The sequence below is a fragment of a genome, unplaced genomic scaffold (assembly GCF_019419815.1).
Source record: "Pyrus x bretschneideri cultivar Hongxiangsu unplaced genomic scaffold, Pyrus_bretschneideri_v1 Contig11, whole genome shotgun sequence".
Classification (NCBI taxonomy): Eukaryota; Viridiplantae; Streptophyta; class Magnoliopsida; order Rosales; family Rosaceae; genus Pyrus; species Pyrus x bretschneideri.
In genome coordinates this window covers 2,935,111-2,945,291 of record NW_025999402.1, presented here as the reverse complement: position 1 = coordinate 2,945,291, position 10,181 = coordinate 2,935,111, and the positions used below count along the sequence as shown (strand labels likewise).

The following is a 10,181-nucleotide window of genomic DNA, read 5'->3' as shown; positions in this document are numbered from 1 at the left end:
GCCTAGTCAATTTAAGAATATGTTTCCTAATTTATTTTAATTTATTTGGTTTCCTAGTTTTATTCTAAGTCCTTTTCTATGAAGGATTGGATTTTCTATGTAGTATAAATAAGCCATTGTGGCCGGCCCTAGTTCTTCTTCTTCTATGCAATCTTTGGAGTGAAGATTTTGGTCAAAGCTTAGAGATTTCAAGACTTATACTTTCAAGGTGTTTTCATTCTTTTTCTATTTCAATAAAGATCCTTTTTATTTTAATTATGAATACGCGTAACTAATCCTCTTTGCTAGGGGGGCCACAAGCCTTAAGCAAGAATATGTGGTCTCTTTTTAATTTGTTTATGATATTATGCATACAGGTTTTGAATTATTAATTACCGATTTAAACTATCTATTTGTCTTAGTGATTCGCGACCATTATGATATTTAGAAAAGTAATTTGATGCAATTTTAGCGAAGGGCTGTCCCTTAAATTGATTAAGGCTTCTTGTGGTTAATATGTGTAACTTCATTTAGGATGGACGCCACGTCTTAAGGGTTGCATGGCTTTTCAAAAGGTTTCATAAAACTTAATGAGTCTGATATGTTCATATTCGATCTGGACACTGCGGATGGGTTGCATGTTTACGTTATATGTTGGAGGTTCCAAGTAGGACATACATTAGGAAAATCTAACGTTCAAAATATGCATGTGTAATTCATAAGTACTTGGAAGAACTACGTAAGATTGTTAAGGTGACGGCGGAACCCTATTGCTTTCTCACTTTGATTTTCAAAAATTTTCTCATTTTCCTTCTTTAATATGCAGATTTTTGTTAACCCTTTTAATTAAATTCATTTTTCTTAATTTAGGTCATTAAGTCACCTTTTTTCAAAACTTTGTTCTAAATAATTAGTTGAGATTTGGTTTCACATAAATTTATTTAAAATAATCCCTATGGAGAACCACCTTACTTGAGCCAACTATACTATTTTTCTTGCAAGCATTTTAGGTGTTTTTAACCTTTTTTGAGCAGGTGGTAAAAATCATATCCCATTCTAATTGGTTTATTCAAAAGTTTTGGGGCAATTTTCCAAACCATCATGTTTGGGTTTATTCTCAACTGATGGCGGGGCGCAGTATCCTGTATTTTGCCGTCGGCCGCCATGATTACTATTTTCAGCAACGTCAGTACGTGGGCAAGAAATCTTCTGCTCACTTTTGCTCTTTATAAGGAGAAGGCATACAACTATAACCTACCTAAAGTAAGAGAACTAAACCACTAGAGAATATAAGAAAACCTCAAAACTTATAGATAACTAAAAGATAAAAAAAATTTAGAACCTAAAGATGGTATATGGTGCCTCTTGGGCCTAGACTTTCTGAGTAAAAACAGAGAAATAACAAAATATCGAAAATATTTTAAAATCTTATATTATTTGGACTCGTGACCTTGTTCGGTTTAAAATGGAAGGTTACTGGCCTAAATCGAATACTTAAACTCAAGTCTACAATATTGAGACTTTATTGCCAAATTTGCATCTTTCAATCTAATTTTCGATCCATTGTACCAACTGACCTACAACACACTTTTCCCTATTTTTTTATGCTATGTATGGATATAGAGGTAGGGAAAAAGTGGACTTATGACAAGGGCCTATGAATTACTACTGAAAATTGGACGGTAGCCACAAATTCACTATCAATATTAGTGGAGTATCCATGAATACTATACAACCGAGGCCACGAAAGAGAAAGCCACATAAATTATGGCCAACAAAGTATTAGACAAAACATTCGTGGAGATTTATGAATTTTTGGCTTATGACTCATTTGGAAAAATAGATGTAAGTCTATATTTGATGTGCTCGAATTCACCCCGCTATGTTGGTAATTATAATGTGGTGAATGCGGCTATGGAGTGATTTGTTGTAATTTGCCAATAACTTTATGTGACTAAACTTGGTAATAGTAAGTTTTGATATCTGTCAAATCACTGAAGACACCACTGGTCAACTATTTAATGAACGAATTATGTACTATATGATGACATGAGAATCATCTCTGCTATCGGTGGTGGCACTGGACACTATATTGGTTTCAGAGAACCTCTCTTCTTGCGCATAGTGTGTGTAAGCTCATATTACTAAGCGGGGGTGAGTGAGGTTCGATTTGATTCGATTTAAAACAAAAAATATAACCAAACCAACTTGCATTGAACGATTCGGTTTTGTTCAGTTTTGACCAATACCACCATTAAAACCGAACAAAACCAAACATTGTTAATCGGTTTGGTTCAGTTTTGTTTGGTCAACTTAAGCCTATTCCCCCACATCTATAAAAAATGTCCTACGTTTCAAGAATTTTAATTTTATACAACATATCTCACACATTCCAATTGGACAAAAGATTTATTTATTTTTTTTAACATAAACATTTCCATCAAGTCAACTAGGACTAAGTTCCAATTATATTAAAGATGAAATCTCATGTTTGCAAATGGTTTATTAGTTACAAGCTCACGTACACCTAAAATACAAATGAATTTTTAATTGTTAATAGTCATTACAACTTCTAATATGTTAACATTTATAATATATGTATGGTTAGGATATCCAAATGACCTATAATATATTGACATGTGTAAAATAAATAAAATTACAGCTAAAAGATATATGGTTGGTTCGGTTTGATTTTGGTTGGTTTTAAAAGTATCAAAACCGAACCAAACCAACATAAAATTGGTTTGATTCGGTTTTTAAATTGTTTGACTTTTTTCATGGTCAAAACCAAACCAAGTAAAACGATTTGGATTGGTCGGTTTGGACGGTTCAGTTGGTTTGATGCTCACAAGCATCGAATGAATGTGGGAAGGTGGGAGTTTTTGGAAATAGTAATGTGAATGGCTCAGTAGTTTCTATAAGACCAACTTCAACTCTTGGATCCAAACCCAAATATTTATGCTCAATAAAAGACAAAAGTTAGTTATTTGAACAATGAATGTCACCTAATTCTCCATATCTAAATTCAGGACTTTGTTTTTGTGGTAAGAATTCTTGTTTTTTTTTTTTAATTTTGAGTTATGTTATCTTAATTTAAATTTACGAATGTTTTAATCTACAAAGTTTATATTCCCAAAAAAATTCCAAACCGAACAAATCACACCGACCAATCATTCAACCAACCAAACTTCAATGCACACACCAACCAAACTTCAATGCACACACCAACCATACTTCAATACCCACACCAACCAAACTTCAGTAACACCAGTCAAAACGAATTAGACAATCACCAAACAACAATAGTTTTTCATTTGAGAAATTGCAACACAACATAAAGCTTCATCTTCTTTTTTCTTCCAATTTGAACCTCTTGCAGTTTGTCCTAAAGACATCTTCAAAAGAATTGATGGAGAAAGAAGTATATGAAAATTATATGAGGAAGAAATTGCTTTTGTGTAGATGAATGAATAAATGAATGAGTATTTATAGAGTTTGGGATGATTTTTTTGCAGTGGATTTGTTTTAAAAATATATATTTTATTATTTTGATCATTGGATTTAAATTTCAACAGTTGGATCTCTTTTTTTTTAGTGTTGGATTTGACAAAAACAAATATGGACTCTTAGATCAATATCAAAAGATTGCTAAAAAAATGAGTTTGATTCGTATCGTTGATAACCAACGGTCCAGAAATCGAAAGGCGTATTTAAGCCTAGGGTTATTATTGGAAAGCTAGGGTCCCTGCCGTGAAGGGCCCAACTGTCGGCTAGTTAGTTTATATTCAAAAACCTTTTCTTTTTTTAAAATGGGACCCACGCAAGAATTAGGTAAGCCAAATTTGGATTTTGATTTGGGTCCAAACCCAAATGTTTTGGGTCTAGGTCTTAACCTTGGTTGACATGTTTTGGGTTTAAACCTAAATATTTGAGTTTGGCTCTAACTCTAAGGGTAGGAGTTGGTCTAAAGTGAGCTTAAAAGATTGGTTTTGGTTAGAAAGTGGGCCTATAATATGGGCTTGTACCAAAAACAATCAAATCCTCAATGTAACCTAACCATAACTCGTGGGCAGAGCTCAAAAGTTTTACGACACAAACTCCAATTCAAAATGACAAAAAAGGGCTTTCTTTGGACTTTTGTAGGCAATCACACAAACCAACCATTAAGTAAATTCGTAAAACAAGAAGGGTATTAGTGTCAAGACAAGCATAAAACTTTCCGTCGCTTTGCCGATCACTCCCGCCTCGCAGCTATCCAGAAAGTCCCCGTGAAGTTGAAGACTGTGAAAACACTTCAACCTCACGCGGCCTCATAATGGATAACGGAAATTCCAAGACTGCCCCTGGGCCCCACACCGACGACCTCATCAAGCTTAACGTCGGCGGCAAGTACTTCGAAACAACGTTAAAAACGATCCAGGCAGGCGGACCCGACTCTCTCTTAGCCGCCTTATCGAACCGCTCTACCGACGACTCGAACTCGGTTTTTCATAGATCGGGACCCGGAGATATTGTCCGTCATCCTCTCGCTTCTTCGATCGGACAGCCTCCCTTCCACAGCTCGCTAATTCTCCAAGCAGAAGCTCGCCAATGAAGCCCTCTACTACGGTATCGAGTCGCAGCTCAAGTCAGTGATGACACCGCCTCCTTTTTCTGGAATTGACGCCTCAATTATCACCACCATCCAACTCACCTCCGATGGCTATCCTTCGGCGATCACCGCAGGCGACAATGGCTCCGTTTGGATCGCCCATGGCGGCCAGATATCCAGCTACGATTGGAATCTCAGCCACGCCAGTACTATGCGTAGCATTTGGAGGACATAACCTCAATTTGCCGAGTGTATCCTGATATCGCCGCTGTAGGATCCAAATCCGGCGCAGGACTCCACTTGTACGATTTCTCAAGCGTGCGAAACCTCGGGTCAATTCACTGGACCGACCCGGGAGATCCCATAATCTTCAAGGCGTGAGTCACTGCCATTGCCCACTTGCTGAGCTCTGTCTTCACGTCATTTGATTGCCCCCGTAAAGAGAATTGCATACTCGTGATCGACAAATCGACGCTCAAAATTATATCCGAGCTGAGCCGGCAACCGGGAAACTCGGCGAAGAACTTGGCCGTCGGAAAGCTGAGGTGGCTTCCGAAGACGGGCTTGATCGTCGGGAATTTCGTCACGTGCGACGCCTTTGGGTACTCTGGTTATATTCGTTTGTGGGACCCGAGGTCGAATGAGGTGATTTGGGAGGTGAACGAACCAGGTTCAGGCCGGACCAGTTGCTTCGGGGACTCATTCGTCGACGTGGACGCCGACGTTGAGGAGTTGACTCTGTTCAAGTTGTGTTCAAAGTCCAGCGATTTGGCGGTGGCAGACTTGCGTAAATTAGGGGATGATCCGTGGGTATATTTGCAAGACAAAAACCCAAGCTTGAGGAACACCGGCGGAGATGGGACGAGTGGCAGTACCAATAGCGTGGTTAGGTGTTACAGAAAGCAAGTGTTTATGGGGAGGGAATGTGGGTTGGAGGTTTGGTCGAGGGTGGCAGAAGCAGAAAGCAGGGTGGAAAGAGAAAATGGGGTTTGTGAGGGGTGGTATAGGAGGAATTTTGTGGATAAAGAGGAGGATTCCGAGAAATGGGTTATAAAGAAAATCGAAGGCGGCGGAGACAGGCTGTTTGTTATTCACGAAGATGTTGAGGGTACTGAGGTGTGGGAAAGCTCTCATTCTTCCGGTGCGATTTCGGTGTTGTGACTCCAATGAAGTCTCTATAATATCAAATGTGTTTACTATATTACTACTTTTTCACATTTTTGGCATGTTGGCATCGCGATACATTGTCTCAGATTTCATTTGATTTCTTCGTTGTATGGATGAGTATTTTAGATATTGCATTTACCTGGTCCTCACCCATAACCTTGGTAACCCTCCACATGATTCGGAGCTTTTGAATTGGTTAATTTCAGATGCTTCCATATTCATTGTGTAAGCACATTTATATTCCATCATTCCAATTCTAATCAACAATGCTACTCTGTTTTCATTTGCTTGTTGGTATCATCGCTTCACTTTTGTCGTTGTTGGTATAATTGCAGTGGAGACCAGCTATCGTGGACATGCATTGTCAATAACTTGTTTCCAATTTGATGGTAAGTAAAGTTTGATTTGCTTCGTCTTGACCAACATTTTAGATTATTCTGTAAGGCTGATTACGCTTTTGCCATGCTATTTCCTTTGTAATGTAGCATTTGGGTGATGTTAAAGCTATTATGCCTCTTGACATCCAATGAGGATCGCTTAACAACTAGAATTAGTGATTGGTTTTTGGTTTGGTTTTTTCTATGCTCACAGTACGTAGCAGTTCTGTCTTCTGCTTTCTTACATGCATGATATTGTTTGCGTATACGATGAAGATGTACTTAAAAGTGGTATGGAAGCTTAACTTCACACACGCTACTACAGTCTTTAGTGCAGTTACACACTTATATAATGTTTTAATTGTGTTCTCTGTCCAATGTGTTCACAAGCCCAATCTGTATTGCAATTCTTTCTTCTTTTTTTTTCGCTTTCTTGTTTGTCTTTAGTACATAAAGTTCCCCTTAATGGCTCAGATACAAATTTGATATCGCTCGTAGGAACTACTAAGTTGCAATAATCCCTAATTAGGCACATGCTTGCAATACACACAGGAATAGAACTTTTATGGTCTTAGAATTATGATACTGTCCGATATCATTTCTACTGGTTTCATTTGTCTTACTTGTCATTGTCTAATTTCATCATTCTTTCAGTTTCCTATAATAATTACAAATTGAAGGAACTTGCCTCAAATTTGTGAAACTTCTCACACTTGAGGACCAAAACTTTTGTCATGTAGGGTTTGGAATTTTTTTCTCAACGTCAATACCGCCAGTATCATTGATAAAGCCATGGCCATCTGCAGTGTAAAGGATCCTGATTGTGCATAGTTGACAAACAGAAAATTCTCTTCCACATGGTACAGACCGAAGCCATAGAATGCCAATTTTCAAGTGACAAACCTTTCTAATTCGCAGATGACAAAACCAATCTAGTTAGAGCCACAACACCTGCTTACCTGAAGTGTCGTCTATTAGGTTGGATGCCAGATAAATTATGGTGGCGGCAATCTTGTCTTCCATGGTCAATGATGCTTTGTTGCACATGTAGCCTGTGCCTTCAAGGGTGCTAACAATTTTGTATGTACATGTAGTAGGGAAGCTTGCGAACAATTTTGTTTAGGGTATTTGTAGCCTGTGCCTTCAAGGTTTTTCCATAAGCGCACCCGAAGTATGCTTTTCTTTTACGGAAAAATGATGATAACGGTCTTCATTTGGAGCCTCTCACACATGGCCTCAACCTATATTACCAGCCGAAGCCCTAAAGCAACAATGAGAAGGCTAGATGGAGACTTACGCAGTCACTGAAGTAGAAGAAACTTCAGTCATCTTGCGCTCATCATCCGCATCATTTGGGGAGTTTATATTCTTCTGGAAATGATTTGTCTCTTAAGCATGCCACTATGTGTTATTGCTCCACAGCCAGATGCTCGAGAAGCTAGATGGTTACGAAAAAAGATGATCGGCAAGATCTGAGAGACTATTCTACGAGTGTGTTCTGAGTTAATTCCTCACTAAGAAGAGGAACTTTGAGATGTGATGCGAGATTTACTTGACACTCAAATTAAACCCTCGTTTGACAATTGTAGTAGAATGGATAAGTGAGGGATCGTTCTAGACCGGGGATTAGGAGGGCTTGCTAAAACCTTCTAAATTGACTTAAGAACGTAAAAACAATATAAAACACTAAACTAGACTCAAAGAATGCAAAACTAAAATTTAAAACATTAAGACAAACCAAAAGACTCAAAATTAATTTTGGACGAATTTAATATTATGGCTTGATTCAAAATACTTTAAAACATAAACTAAACAGATTCTAAGCACTAAAGAACAAGAAAGTAAAGGGGGGGGGAAGTTTTGATTTGACGAAAATTGAAATAACAAAACAAGTTAATAAACTAAGCGGAATGTAAATATGAATTTGTGATGGAATGAATGGAATGAAGGCTAGCTAAGGGGTTCTTCTCCACACATGTTATACTTGCATACAAAATTGATTCTCAGTTGGTCTTTCGATAAATTATGAAATTCAACACTCCGGATTAATTAGGTCCGCTTAAATTAACCGTCAAGTTTTCCTTAAGTTAATGAATTGGATGGGTTTGCGCAACGCAATTCACAACATTCTCCAAAAGTCCTTTACGTGAACAGCACAATAAAGATACAATCAAAGATCATTAAGCATTATGAAAACTATAAGTGTTGACGAGGCATTCGTTACTATGATGAGCATGAAACTCGTGCCAAGAATTCATTTAACGCGATTGTTTATAAGCAACCTCCACTACTTGTGAATATAAGTTCATAACGATTAGGTGAAATTCACTTATATTCTAGCGTCATATTTATGCATGAAAATTAAGCGCGCATTCTTAATAAACATTCATAAATAAGTTATCAATCAAACGGTTAAACAAATTGAATCCAAAACTTATGAAATTCCAACGAAAGTTAATCAATTCATATTGCAAATATAAACATAGTTTCGAATCACCCCCTAGCTAAAGGGGGTTTAGTTCCTCATAACTTTGAAATCAAAGAAACACCTAAACATTCCAACAACTCAAAACTTGAATTGTATGAACGTTTAAGCACTCTTCTCTTCCATTCCTTATACGTACAAAACAAAGAGAATTAAAATGAAACTTTGAAATCAAAGAAACACCTAAACATTCCAACAACTCAAACTTGAATTGTATGAACGTTTAGGCACTCTTCTCTTCCTCGTTGTTGTAGCACAAGGTTTAAGGATAGGTTGGTTGGGGGGGATGGAAGTGTGGAATGGAGTGGAAATGGAGAAGATGGAGAAGGGGAAGTGTTTGTGTATTACAATGGAAAATGAGATGCCTTGGTGAATGGAATGAATGGGTATTTATAGGAGGATTAGAGATGTGAATGGATGATTGTTTAAGGTATTTGGTGGAAGGGAAAAGGTGTGGATGGTAATGGAATGGTGGATGGACGGTTTAGTGGATGTAGTTTAGGGTTTATTTAGGTGAATGTGGATGCACGGTTTAGTGGATGTAAAGGATAATGGGATGGTGTGGAATTAAAAGCTAAAAAAAATGGGATAATGGGCATTTAAGTGTGAATGGTAGGTATATATGTGGAAGTGCATGGATTATGGAGATGAAATGGAATGGTGGATGCATGGTTTAGTGGGAAGGAATAATGGGATGAAAGGTAATGGAATGAATGGCTTAGAATATTTTATTTAGGGTTAGTAGAATTGCACGGTTTATGGAGAGGAAATGGGAGATAATGGCTTAGGGAATAAGAATTAAAAATGGGATGGTGGTTGATTAGTGTTAAGGTTAATAAGGAGGAATTAGGGTGAGAATAAAATGCACGGATTGATGGGAAATTAAGGGAATTAATGGGGAATAATCTGTGATGGTGGCTGCACGGTTTTGGAGAGGAATTAGGGTGCATAATCAAATGGGGGGGGCCACGGCTTAGGGTTTAGTTTTGGACGTCCATTCCTCGTGCTCCATTTGCATACACCACATTCCAGCTCAGTTTTGCTCCAAAAGCTCCAAATTGCATCATTCATGTAATATGTCCTTTAAACCTGAAAACACATGAAAGTAGCTTAAAAGACTACTTTAACGAAGAAAACATAACAAAAATGCATAAGAACTAGCTAACTAAGGCGCATAAATATGCTCCTATCAAATTCCCCCACACTTAACTTTTGCTAGTCCTCGAGCAAAACAAAACAACTAAAGTAAACAAAACGAAACAAAACAAAGAAAACATAACCTAAACCTTCCAACGTTTGCCTCAGGGATTTCCAATGAAACATGACATGTCAAAAATCATTACTCACATAGCTTTTAGTCTTACTTCCCCTTAAGCACATACTTAATCATAGTCACCATTCACTAGTTCGCATTTAATCAATTAAAACATATTTTGAATGTAGTAACATGCCTTAGAGAATTCCCTCAATTCCTCACTCGTTATGCACTCAATTTTCACTCAAATTTTCTGACTACACACCCTACACTAGTTATATGTGAGAAGATTGATGTAAACATGAAAGACTAGTACTCACATACGTT

At 37.5% G+C, this 10,181-nt stretch overlaps 1 pseudogene; it reads left to right on the top strand.

The window, feature by feature from the left end:
- Nucleotides 1-4,294: 4,294 nt before the first annotated feature.
- LOC103935056 lies at nucleotides 4,295-5,783 on the top strand (annotated as a pseudogene).
- The last annotated feature ends 4,398 nt before the right edge of the window (nucleotides 5,784-10,181 follow it).